This window comes from Tachypleus tridentatus, unplaced genomic scaffold, assembly GCF_004210375.1.
Source record: "Tachypleus tridentatus isolate NWPU-2018 unplaced genomic scaffold, ASM421037v1 Hic_cluster_2, whole genome shotgun sequence".
Lineage (NCBI taxonomy): Eukaryota > Metazoa > Arthropoda > Merostomata > Xiphosura > Limulidae > Tachypleus > Tachypleus tridentatus.
Window position 1 is genome coordinate 50,638,567 of NW_027467782.1, and position 13,050 is coordinate 50,651,616.

The window sequence follows — 13,050 nt, forward strand, 5'->3', positions numbered from 1 at the left end:
TTCAAGTTATTCATATATTTCTATAAGATATATTGACCATGATACATGTTAATATTACATGATACACAGTAATATTAATAGTCGTTTCATGTTGTGATGTCATTTATTGATTTGTAATTGCCTCTTGCATGATATAATCTCTGTGTACCTACCTTGAAATGTAGCTATTTAAAACTTCTAGCTGATTGCTAAACAATCTTATAGCCTTGTCCGAAAGAAACTGGTGAAAAAAAGAAAACTTATCTCAATGAAACAAACACTTAGGCTAAATGTTGTTAGAATGAAAGGTGCAGTACAGATATGTCGGCTGGATGTTGTTAGAATGAAAATTGAAGCACAAACATTTTGACTGAATATTTTTGGAATGAATGTTGAAGCACAAACCATTAGAGTGAATGTTGTTAGAATGAAACAGTGCTGTTACGAACTTTAATTTGAACATTGTCTTCGTGATACCAAATGCCATAGTATGAAATGTCATAGAATCATCGGGTGAACAATGAAACTGACTGGCTATACAACACAGATAACAACACAATAGGATGGACTATTATCTGGTTAACATAGAAATTGACTGGCTATACAAGACAGATAACAACACAATAGGATGGACTATTGTCTGGTTAACATAGAAATTGACTGGCTATACAAGACAGATAACAATACAATAGGATAGACTATTGTCTGGTTAACAATGAAATTGATTGGCTATACAAGACAGATAAAAACACAATAGGATAGACTATTGTCTGGTTAACATAGATGCCAGAGGAATTCCAATAATACATAAGATGGAAACAGTGTACTGGTTAGGGTTAGGGTTAGGGTTAGGTTATGTTAGGTTAGGTTCCGTGTGTGGCAGAACTTTAATAAAGTTTACTACCTTAACACTTTTTCAACGTTTAAAAGCGATAGCAGTAACGCACTATTGAGTTTTAATTTATTCGTATAGAGGCAGCGCAATAAAATTTACTCATAGGATAAGACAGCATATTTCAATAAACCTTATTCACTAGATACTATTGATCTTTCACACTGGGTATTACTAGTATGATCTCTGTGATAAACGTTGTTCATTAGCTAAAAATGATATTGTCATTAGAGTAAACGATATTTAGTAAAACCTGTTTACCTAATAAAGAGATATCATTGTAGTAAAACTTGTTTACGTAATAAAACAGATGTCATTGTAGTAAAACCTGTTTACGTAATAAAACATGTCATTGTAGTAAAACTTGTTTACGTAATAAAACGGATATCACTGTAGTAAAACCTGTTTATCTGATAAAATAGACATAATAGTAGCAAACCTGTTTGCCTGATAAAACAGATATTGTGGTGAAACCTGTTTACCTGATTAAACAGATATCATTGTAGTAAAACGTGTTAAACTGATAAAACAGATATTGTGGTAAAACCTATTTACCTGATTAAACAGATATCATTGTAGTAAACCTGTTTGCCTGATAAAACAGATATTGTGGTAAAACCTGGTTTCTTGATAAAACAGACATTATCATATCAGTAATAAATATATTGATTGGATATTTATAGTATTTGGTTCTCTTTCTATGTATTTTCCTCTTTACATTACAAACATTTCGTGAGATTTAAATACAAGATGTTAAGACAGCTTTTTACAAATCTAGAAATTACCAGTTCCCTAATTTTCTGAGTTTCGAATATAAGTCGCTCAGGTATTTACAAATCAATCGATAATTATTAGATATAAATGTCTTTACGAGACATGCTTTCTGATTTTTCACGCTAGTTATATGTTTTTCGTTTCTCTCTGCTCAAAATAATTAGAATGATATGAAAACGTTAATATGATTTTATAAATTGTTTTATTTATAATAATCCGTTTTCTGTAAGTAAGAAAAATGTTTTGTTATTAAAAAGCTTTCAATTTGTTGGAAACCTGTTTTCATACAGTTCTGTGAAAGTTACGGACTTATTAATGTTAAAATATCATCTATTTAATGTTTAAATAAGAATAAATATACCTTCGGTCTTTGGGATTTACAACAAGTCGATATGCTTTACTTCTATTCTTTCAATACATCTACCAGAAAACCTCTCAAACGAGAAACAATATTTTAGTGTTTTGGCTATACCACGTTTGATTAAAGAAAACTTCCACGTCAGGGCTAACCGAGTATAACTTCTCCTCAGGTTTCGATAAATAAAAAAGTAAATAACTTTTTATTACATTCTTCGTTTCACTCGTACAAGTATGAATAGTTCTCTACATCGATACAAACAGTCCTGTTGAAGTGAAAGTGCACAGATGTCTCTATTGTGAGCACTTTCTTTACTGAAAATTCACCGATTACGTGCCTGGGATGTTTTCTGTCAGATCAGATCTATTTGCAATACCTGACACAGTTTCTCCTGTGTTGTGTATACATCTTTACACCTTCAAACTATTATTTAGTTTTTTCTTTGCGGTTTTATACATCGCTCTTTATTTAAATAGCCTTTTCGATCCAAACCGATTAATCTGTGAACATTTCCGATAAAAAATATCCAATGAAATGGTTGCTAAGCTTTCTTAATGCATGCATGGGAATTCAAATTGATGACGAACTCAATTTCCAAAGGTTAGCGGGATGTGCCTTACTTCTTTTACATTTCAGAAGTTTGGTCCGAAGACCACCTGTTTCCCGAATGAAACTTTCCCGCCAGTTTATCTGATGTTATCATAGGCATCTGTGTTATTGCCCTGGAACCCATCAAGAGGCATATCTAATGCTTTATAACTTGAACAACAGTGGCGTCTCTTGTGAAAGTGTGCTTGGTACAAAGGTTTTCTGAAGAACGGAAAATAATGACATATCTGCTGTTAGAGCGAAGTAATTGGGACGTACTTGACATAAAATTCATAATGGAGGTTTTGGCGTCAGCGTGAGGAAAACCCCATTTTATCCTCTATTACCTATATTCTGTTGGAGATTTATTAATGAATGGCGAAGTTTGCGGTGAGATAAGATATTTACTGCCAAGCAAGAAACTGATTGCGGATTAAATCCATCATTGTGACGGACCACTTTCGCGTGCAGCACGAGGGGCGTCTCTCCACGTGCTATTATAGTAGTACCTAATGGATCATCTGATCCGTGAGGGGGCCGAACTTGCACAAATATCCATTCAACTCGGGTGAGAGGTCCACTCGTATCGGCTGCCGAAATCTTCGCAAGGCTTGGATCAATCGAATAGAAAAATATCTTTTTTGTACAGAGGTCAATCATGACCGCAGTGAAACTCAATTTATAGCCACATCAAGTCTGACATGTATACTACCAGTCTCTGCATAACATGGACAAGTGGAAGATGACGTCAGAAAGGATTAAAAAAGAATGAAACTGAAATGTGAATCAGCTCCAAAAATTCATGTTTACTGTATCTGAATTTCTTCATTTTTATTAACTCACAAGATATATCACGTAATGTGTTGTTGTTTTAAATCAGTTCCAATAATAACAGTTCCATGAACTTCTTCATTTTTATTAACTCACAAGATATATCACGTAATGTGTTGTTCTTTTAAATCAGTTCCAATAATAACAGTTCTATGAATTTCTTCATTTTTATTAACTCACAAGATATATCACGTAATGTGTTGTTGTTGTTGTTTTAAATCAGTTCCAATAATAACAGTTCCATGAACTTCTTCATTTTTATTAACTCACAAGATATATCACGTAATGTGTTGTTTTAAATCAGTTCCAATAATAACAGTGCTATCAACTTCTTCATTTTTATTAACTCACAAGATATATCACGTAATGTGTTGTTTTAAATCAGTTCCAATAATAACAGTTCCATGAATTTCTTCATTTTTATTAACTCACAAGATGTATCACGTAATGTGTTGTTTTAAATCAGTTCGAATAATAACAGTTCCATGAACTTCATTTTTATTAACTCACAAGATATATTACGTAATGTGTTGTTTTAAATCAGTTCCACCAACTGTTGATTGTAATTCTCAATGGGCATCTGAAATTTTCTGTTTAATTTCAAAATATTGTTCATAAAAAATAAGTTGTTTATAATGAAAATCTGATCACGCTGTGTTTACTGCTTGTAACCGAAATTTCATTAAAATACACTGTTTACAACAGAAGGTTGGTTATATTATACAGCTTATAACAAAGGATTGAATATACTATATTATTTGTAATAGAAGTTTGGTTACCAAATACTGTTTACAACAAACGTTGGATTATACTACATTATTTATAATTGAACTTTGATAACACTATATTATTTGTAATATAAGTTTGGTTACCAAATACTGTTTACAACAAACGTTGGATTATACTACATTATTTATAATTGAACTTTGATAACACTATATTATTTGTAATATAAGTTTGGTTACCAAATACTGTTTATAACAAACGTTGGATCATACTACATTATTTATAATTGAACTTTGATAACACTATATTATTTGTAATATAAGTTTGGTTACCAAATACTGTTTACAACAAACGTTGGATTATACTACATTATTTATAATTGAACTTTGATTACACTACATTATTTGTAATATAAGTTTGATTACCAAATACTGTTTACAACAAACGTTGGATTACACTACATTATTTATAATTGAACTTTGATTACACTACATTATTTGAAACCGAGGTCAATAATGAGACGAGGAATTTCTCAACTCGATTTAACATAGAAAAAATCAGAGCTGCTTGTCACGGGTGATACATACGAAGAACGGTTTCCAAATCAGAGCTACTTGTCACGGGTGATATATACAAAGAACGGTTTTAAAATCAGAGCTACTTGTCACGGGTGATACATACGAAGAACGGTTTTTAAATCAGAGCTACTTGTCGCGGGAGATACATATGAAGAATTGTTTTAAAATCAGAGCCACTTGTCACGGGTGATACATACGAAGAACGGTTTTCAAATCAGAGCTACTTGTCACGGGTGATACATACGAAGAACGGTTTTCAAATCAGAGCTACTTGTCACGGGTGATATATACGAAGAACGGTTTTCAAATCAGAGCTACTTGTCACGGGTGATACATACGAAGAACGGTTTCCAAATCAGAGCTACTTGTCACGGGTGATATATACAAAGAACGGTTTTAAAATCAGAGCTACTTGTCACGGGTGATACATACGAAGAACGGTTTTTAAATCAGAGCTACTTGTCGCGGGAGATACATATGAAGAATTGTTTTAAAATCAGAGCTACTTGTCACGGGTGATATATACGAAGAATGGTTTTCAAATCAGAGCTACTTCTTACGGGTGATACATACGAAGAACGGTTTTCAAATCAGAGCTACTTGTTGCGGGTGATACATACGAAGAACGGTTTTCAAATCAGAGCTACTTGTCATGGGTGATAAATACGAAGAACGGTTTTCAAATCAGAGCTACTTGTCACGGGTGATACATACAAAGAACGGTTTTCAGATCAGAGCTACTTGTCACGGGTGATACATACGAAGAACGGTTTTCAAATCAGAGCTACTTGTCACGGGTGATACATACGAAGAACGGTTTTAAACAACAAGATGTGAAGATTGTATTTACTGAAATTGGTGACAAGAACATAGAGGTAAATCGTTGAATACTTTTTGAATTATCTAATTGAAATTTGAAAATCATTGTTAAATATTATTATTAAATATTATTGTTAAATATTGTTAGATGTTATTATTAAATATTATTGCTGAATATTATTATTAAATATTATTGTTAAATATTATTGTTAAATATTATTGTTAAATATTATTATTAAATATTATTGTTGAATATTATTATTAAATATTATTGTTAAATATTATTATTAAATATTATTATTTAGTACTCTGAATTCATACAGTTATTTTTCTTTAATTTATCATTATTTTAGATCATAAACCCTGGAAGAGAGTAAAAACATTTTAAAGACGTTTGAAAGTGCTATTGTTTTCAATTTTATTTTATGGAACCTTCTTTGATTACAAAACTTAACAATTTCATTTGCACCATAATTCCTGTCTACCAGATTTCGCTTCTCTAGATTTATCAAATGCTACGAGAAACCATAGAAATATTGCGACAAAGCTTCGGTCCGCAGTATTTTTCTAAAATACGCCATTCTGTTGACACGTTTTCGACCTGTGTGCACACATTTATTTGAGATAAAAAGTAAATGGAACATCTGTAGAAAAGAAAATCGTACATCAGTACCAACAAATACGTTAACGTATATCTAAATATTTTTAATGCATTAACTAAGCTACCTAATTGCAAACCACCACCTACATGGTGCAATGGAAGATGTTCACGCAGTTAACCTACTGATTCATTTTTTCTTTAAAACTGAAATAATTCAGGACTAATTTATTGGTTTTCAGAACGAATCTAACGAATGTATTAAAAATAAATCTACTGAAAGTTCTTTTTTTTTCAGAACCAAAGTATACGTTTAACAACCTGTGACATTTAACAATTACCTTATAATAATGTAGTCTAGATTATAGAGTCCGTAGTCAGTGACATTTAACAGTAGCCTTCTTGTTGTTTTGTGTTAGATAGACAATCTTAAAGTTATCAAACGGAAAAAATAACATTTCGTTTCTTGTAAACCTTTAAGTTATGATTTTATCTTACCCACCAAGTTACTTAAAAAACGTGACGTTCCTAACTAATGAAATAATATTTGCCGTAAAATTCTTATGATCGTGTAAGTAGCAGTTTGACCACAAATTTTGTTTTCAATCCTTTAAGTCACAGATACAGTCCAATTTTTGGCAGCACCTTTATTTCTACAAATCTTTTTTTGTCAGATATTATGACTTTTGTCAATACTCATCAACAAACCACAAAAAGTAAAACAGTAACACTTGACAGTAGCCAACTTTAGCTTTAAGATTGTGACTCTATTATTTACTTTACAAAACAAATTTGATTCTTTAAGATGTATGGTGGTAGATTTTCCTCTCTAAAATAGGGTTAATAGCTTCCTTTATAGTAACACCATAGAATTTAGATTAACAGTTTCTTGTCATCACCCCTATGTAATTGGCACAGTCGTATCAAGCATCATTATTTATGCTAATTGCTTAAATTAATATCAAGTGACGCTAAATGCTCTTCAATTAGGATAAGTTCATAAAATTTAGTAAATTTATGCTTACAAGTTGACAATAAATAATTAATAATAACGGTCCAGTCATATCATCCTTTCCAAAACTGTCAACTAGTTTGCTTGGCCTAACCAATATTTATGTATCTGCATGTTTTCACCTTATATTTTGGGTGTTTTAATTCAGCCATCCTAATAAATAAAATGAAAAACTGTTAATTTTTCTGTTAGTTGTGTGTTCTTCTTTTAGTGAAGCCATATCGGGCTATCAGCTGTGTCCACCTAGGGGAATTAAACCCCTGATTTTAGCGTTGTAAGTCCGTAGACTTATCGCTGTACTAGCTGCTGGTGACTCTGTTAAGTGAAGTTATAATACAAATGTCAAACCGATAGCTCACGTGAGTTTTCATGTGGTTTTTGTTTAATAATTTTGACGAGGTGACATATTTACACCAAATATGACTCCTAATTTTAGATTGAAAGAATGAATTACAGAAAGAAATTCGAAAAAAAATCCATGAAAAGGTTTTTTTCTTCTGTCAAATAAAGTTTCCATATTTTCAATGCGAAGGTAAAATGAGAGGAAATCCACAACAGCTGCGTCTCTCAACAAGCTGTTTTTACATGTGTATTTTTACATGTATATTTTTACATGTGTATTTTATCTCCAAGTGGATTATCTTGACATCACTGATGGGTCACTTAACATTCTTTTAGAAGGGATTAAAGTAACTTAACCTATTATACCATTAATTCCCTGGTTATTAGCTATAGTTTAAGTAAACAAAACTATTATACCATTATTTTTTTGGTTATTAGTTATAGTTTAAGTAACGTAACCTATTATACCGTTATTTTTTTGGTTATTAGCTATAGTTTAAGTAACTTAGCCTACTATACCATTATTTTTCAGGTTATTAGTAATAGTTTAAGTAACTTAGCCTACTATACCATTATTTTTCTGGTTATTAGTAATAGTTTCAGTAACTTAGCCTATTATACCGTTATTTCCCTGGTTGTTAGCTATAGTTTAAGTAACTTAACCTATTATACCATTATTTCCCTGGTTGTTAGCTATAGTTTAAGTAACTTAACCTATTATACCATTATTGTTCTGGTTATTAGTTATATTTTAAGTAACTTAACCGATTTTACCATTATTTCCCTGGTTATTAGCTATAGTTTAAGTAACTTAACCTATTATACCATTATTTTTTGGTTATTAGTTATAGTTTAAGTAACTTAACCTATTATACCGTTATTTCCCTGGTTGTTAGTTATAGTTTAAGTAACTTAACATATTATACCATTATTTCCCTGGTTATTAGTTATAGTTTAAGTAACTTAACCTATTATACCGTTATTTCCCTGGTTGTTAGCTATAGTTTAAGTAACTTAACCTATTATACCATTATTTCCCTGGTTATTAGTTATAGTTTAAGTAACCGTTATTTCCCTGGTTGTTAGCTATAGTTTAAGTAACTTAACCTATTATACCATTATTTCCCTGGTTATTAGTTATAGTTTAAGTAACCGTTATTTCCCTGGTTGTTAGCTATAGTTTAAGTAACATAGCCTACTATACCATTATTTCTCTGGTTATTAGTAATAGTCTCAGTAACTTAGCCTATTATACCGTTATTTCCCTGGTTGTTAGCTATAGTTTAAGTAACATAGCCTACTATACCATTATTTCTCTGGTTATTAGTAATAGTCTCAGTAACTTAGCCTATTATACCGTTATTTCCCTGGTTGTTAGCTATAGTTTAAGTAACTTAACCTATTATACCATTAATTCCCTGGTTATTAGCTATAGTTTAAGTAACGTAACCTATTATACCGTTATTTTTTTGGTTATTAGTTATAGTTTAAGAAACTTAGCCTATTATACCATTATTGTTCTGGTTATTAGTTATATTTTAAGTAACTTAGCCTATTATACCATTATTTTTCTGGTTATTAGTTATAGTTTAAGTAACTTAACCTTTTATACCGTTATTTTTTTGGTTATTAGTTATAGTTTAAGTAACTTAACCTATTATACCATTATTTCCCTAGTTATTAGCTATAGTTTAAGAACTTAACATATTATACCGTTATTTTTTTGGATATTAGTTATAGTTTAAGTAACTTAGCCTATTATACCATTATTTTCCTGGTTAATAGCTATAGTTTAAGTAACTTAACTTATTATACCATTATTTTTTTGATTATGAGTTATAGTTTAAGTAACTTAACCTATTATACTAGTATTTTTTTGGTTATTAGTTATAGTTTAAGTAACTTAACCTATTATACCGTTATTTCCCTGGTTATTAGTTATAGTTTAAGTAACTTAACCTATTATACCATTATTTCCCTGGTTCTTAGCTATAGTTTAAGTAACTCAACCTATTATACCATTATTTCCCTGGTTATTAGTTATAGTTTAAGTAACTTAACCTATTATACCATTATTTCCCTGGTTGTTAGCTATAGTTTAAGTAACTTAACCTATTATACCATTATTTCTCTGGTTGTTAGCTATAGTTTAAGTAACTTAAACTATTATACCATTATTTCCCTGGTTGTTAGGTATAGTTTAAGTAACTTAACCTATTATACCATTATTTTTCTGGTTGTTACCTATAGTTTAAGTAACTTAACCTATTATACCGTTATTTCCCTGGTTGTTAGCTATAGTTTAAGTAACTTAACCTATTATACCATTATTTCCCTGGTTATTAGTAATAGTTTCAGTAATATAGCCTATTATACCGTTATTTCCCTGGCTGTTAGCTATAGTTTAAGTAACTTAGCCTACTATACCATTATTTTTTCTGGTTATTAGTAATAGTTTAAGTAACTTAGCCTATTATACCATTATTTTTCTGGTTATTAGTTATAGTTTAAGTAACTTAACCTTTTATACCGTTATTTTTTTGGTTATTAGTTATAGTTTAAGTAACTTAACCTATTATACCATTATTTCCCTAGTTATTAGCTATAGTTTAAGAACTTAACATATTATACCGTTATTTTTTTGGATATTAGTTATAGTTTAAGTAACTTAGCCTATTATACCATTATTTTCCTGGTTAATAGCTATAGTTTAAGTAACTTAACTTATTATACCATTATTTTTTTGATTATGAGTTATAGTTTAAGTAACTTAACCTATTATACTATTATTTTTTTGGTTATTAGTTATAGTTTAAGTAACTTAACCTATTATACCGTTATTTCCCTGGTTGTTAGCTATAGTTTAAGTAACTTAACCTATTATACCATTATTTCCCTGGTTGTTAGCTATAGTTTAAGTAACTTAACCTATTATAGCATTATTTCCCTGGTTCTTAGCTATAGTTTAAGTAACTCAACCTATTATACCATTATTTCCCTGGTTATTAGTTATAGTTTAAGTAACTTAACCTATTATACCATTATTTCCCTGGTTGTTAGCTATAGTTTAAGTAACTTAACCTATTATACCATTATTTCCCTGGTTGTTAGCTATAGTTTAAGTAACTTAAACTATTATACCATTATTTCCCTGGTTGTTAGGTATAGTTTAAGTAACTTAACCTATTATACCATTATTTTTCTGGTTGTTACCTATAGTTTAAGTAACTTAACCTATTATACCGTTATTTCCCTGGTTGTTAGCTATAGTTTAAGTAACTTAACCTATTATACCATTATTTCCCTGGTTATTAGTTATAGTTTAAGTAACTTAACCTATTATACCATTATTTCCCTGGTTATTAGTTATAGTTTAAGTAACTTAGCCTATTATACCATTATTTCCCTGGTTGTTAGCTATAGTTTAAGTAACTTAACCTATTATACCATTATTTCCCTGGTTATTAGTTATAGTTTAAGTAACTTAACCTATTATACCATTATTTCCCTGGTTATTAGTTATAGTTTAAGTAACTTAACCTATTATACCATTATTTCCCTGGTTGTTAGCTATAGTTTAAGTAACTTAACCTATTATACCGTTATTTCCCTGGTTGTTAGCTATAGTTTAAGTAACTTAACCTATTATACCGTTATTTCCCTGGTTGTTAGCTATAGTTTAAGTAACTTAACCTATTATACCATTATTTTCCCTGGTTGTTAGCTATAGTTTAAGTAACTTAGCCTATTATACCATTATTGTTCTGGTTATTAGTTATAGTTTAAGTAACTTAACCTATTATACCATTATTTTTCTGGTTATTAGTTATAGTTTAAGTAACTTAACTTATTATACCATTATTTTTTTGGTTATTAATTATAGTTTAAGTAACTTAACATATTATACCATTATTTCCCTGGTTATTAGTTATAGTTTAAGTAACTTAACCTATTATACCGTTATTTCCCTGGTTGTTAGCTATAGTTTAAGTAACTTAACCTATTATACCATTATTTCCCTGGTTATTAGTTATAGTTTAAGTAACCGTTATTTCCCTGGTTGTTAGCTATAGTTTAAGTAACTTAACCTATTATACCATTATTTCTCTGGTTATTAGTTATAGTTTAAGTAACTTAGCCTATTATACCGTTATTTCCCTGGTTGTTAGCTATAGTTTAAGTAACTTAACCTATTATACCATTATTTTTCTGGTTATTAGTAATAGTTTCAGTAACTTAGCCTATTATACCGTTATTTCCCTGGCTGTTAGCTATAGTTTAAGTAACTTAGCCTACTATACCATTATTTTTCTGGTTATTAGTAATAGTTTAAGTAACTTAACCTTTTATACCGTTATTTTTTTGGTTATTAGTTATAGTTTAAGTAACTTAACCTATTATACCATTATTTCCCTAGTTATTAGCTATAGTTTAAGAACTTAACATATTATACCGTTATTTTTTTGGATATTAGTTATAGTTTAAGTAACTTAGCCTATTATACCATTATTTTCCTGGTTAATAGCTATAGTTTAAGTAACTTAACTTATTATACCATTATTTTTTTGGTTATTAGTTATAGTTTAAGTAAGTTAACCTTTTATACCATTATTTTTTTGGTTATTAGTTATAGTTTAAGTAACTTAACCTATTATACCGTTATTTCCCTGGTTGTTAGCTATAGTTTAAGTAACTTAACCTATTATACCGTTATTTCCCTGGTTGTTAGCTATAGTTTAAGTAACTTAACCTATTATACCATTATTTCCCTGGTTGTTAGCTATAGTTTAAGAAACTTAGCCTATTATACCATTATTGTTCTGGTTATTAGTTATATTTTAAGTAACTTAACCGATTTTACCATTATTTCCCTGGTTATTAGCTATAGTTTAAGTAACTTAACTTATTATACCATTATTTTTTTGGTTATTAGTTATAGTTTAAGTAACTTAACCTATTATACCGTTATTTCCCTGGTTGTTAGCTATAGTTTAAGTAACTTAACCTATTATACCATTATTTCCCTGGTTATTAGTTATAGTTTAAGTAACTTAACCTATTATACCATTATTTCCCTGGTTATTAGTTATAGTTTAAGTAACTTAACCTATTATACCGTTATTTCCCTTGTTGTTAGCTATAGTTTAAGTAACTTAACCTATTATACCATTATTTCCCTGGTTATTAGTTATAGTTTAAGTAACCGTTATTTCCCTGGTTGTTAGCTATAGTTTAAGTAACTTAACCTATTATACCATTATTTCCCTGGTTATTAGTTATAGTTTAAGTAACTTAACCTATTATACCGTTATTTCCCTGGTTGTTAGCTATAGTTTAAGTAACTTAACTTATTATACCATTATTTCCCTGGTTGTTAGCTATAGTTTAAGTAACTTAACCTATTATACCGTTATTTCCCTGGTTTTTAGCTATAGTTTAAGTAACTTAGCCTACTATACCATTATTTTTCTGGTTATTAGTTATAGTTTAAGTAACTTAACCTATTATACCATTATTTCCCTAGTTATTAGCTATAGTTTAAGAACTTAACAT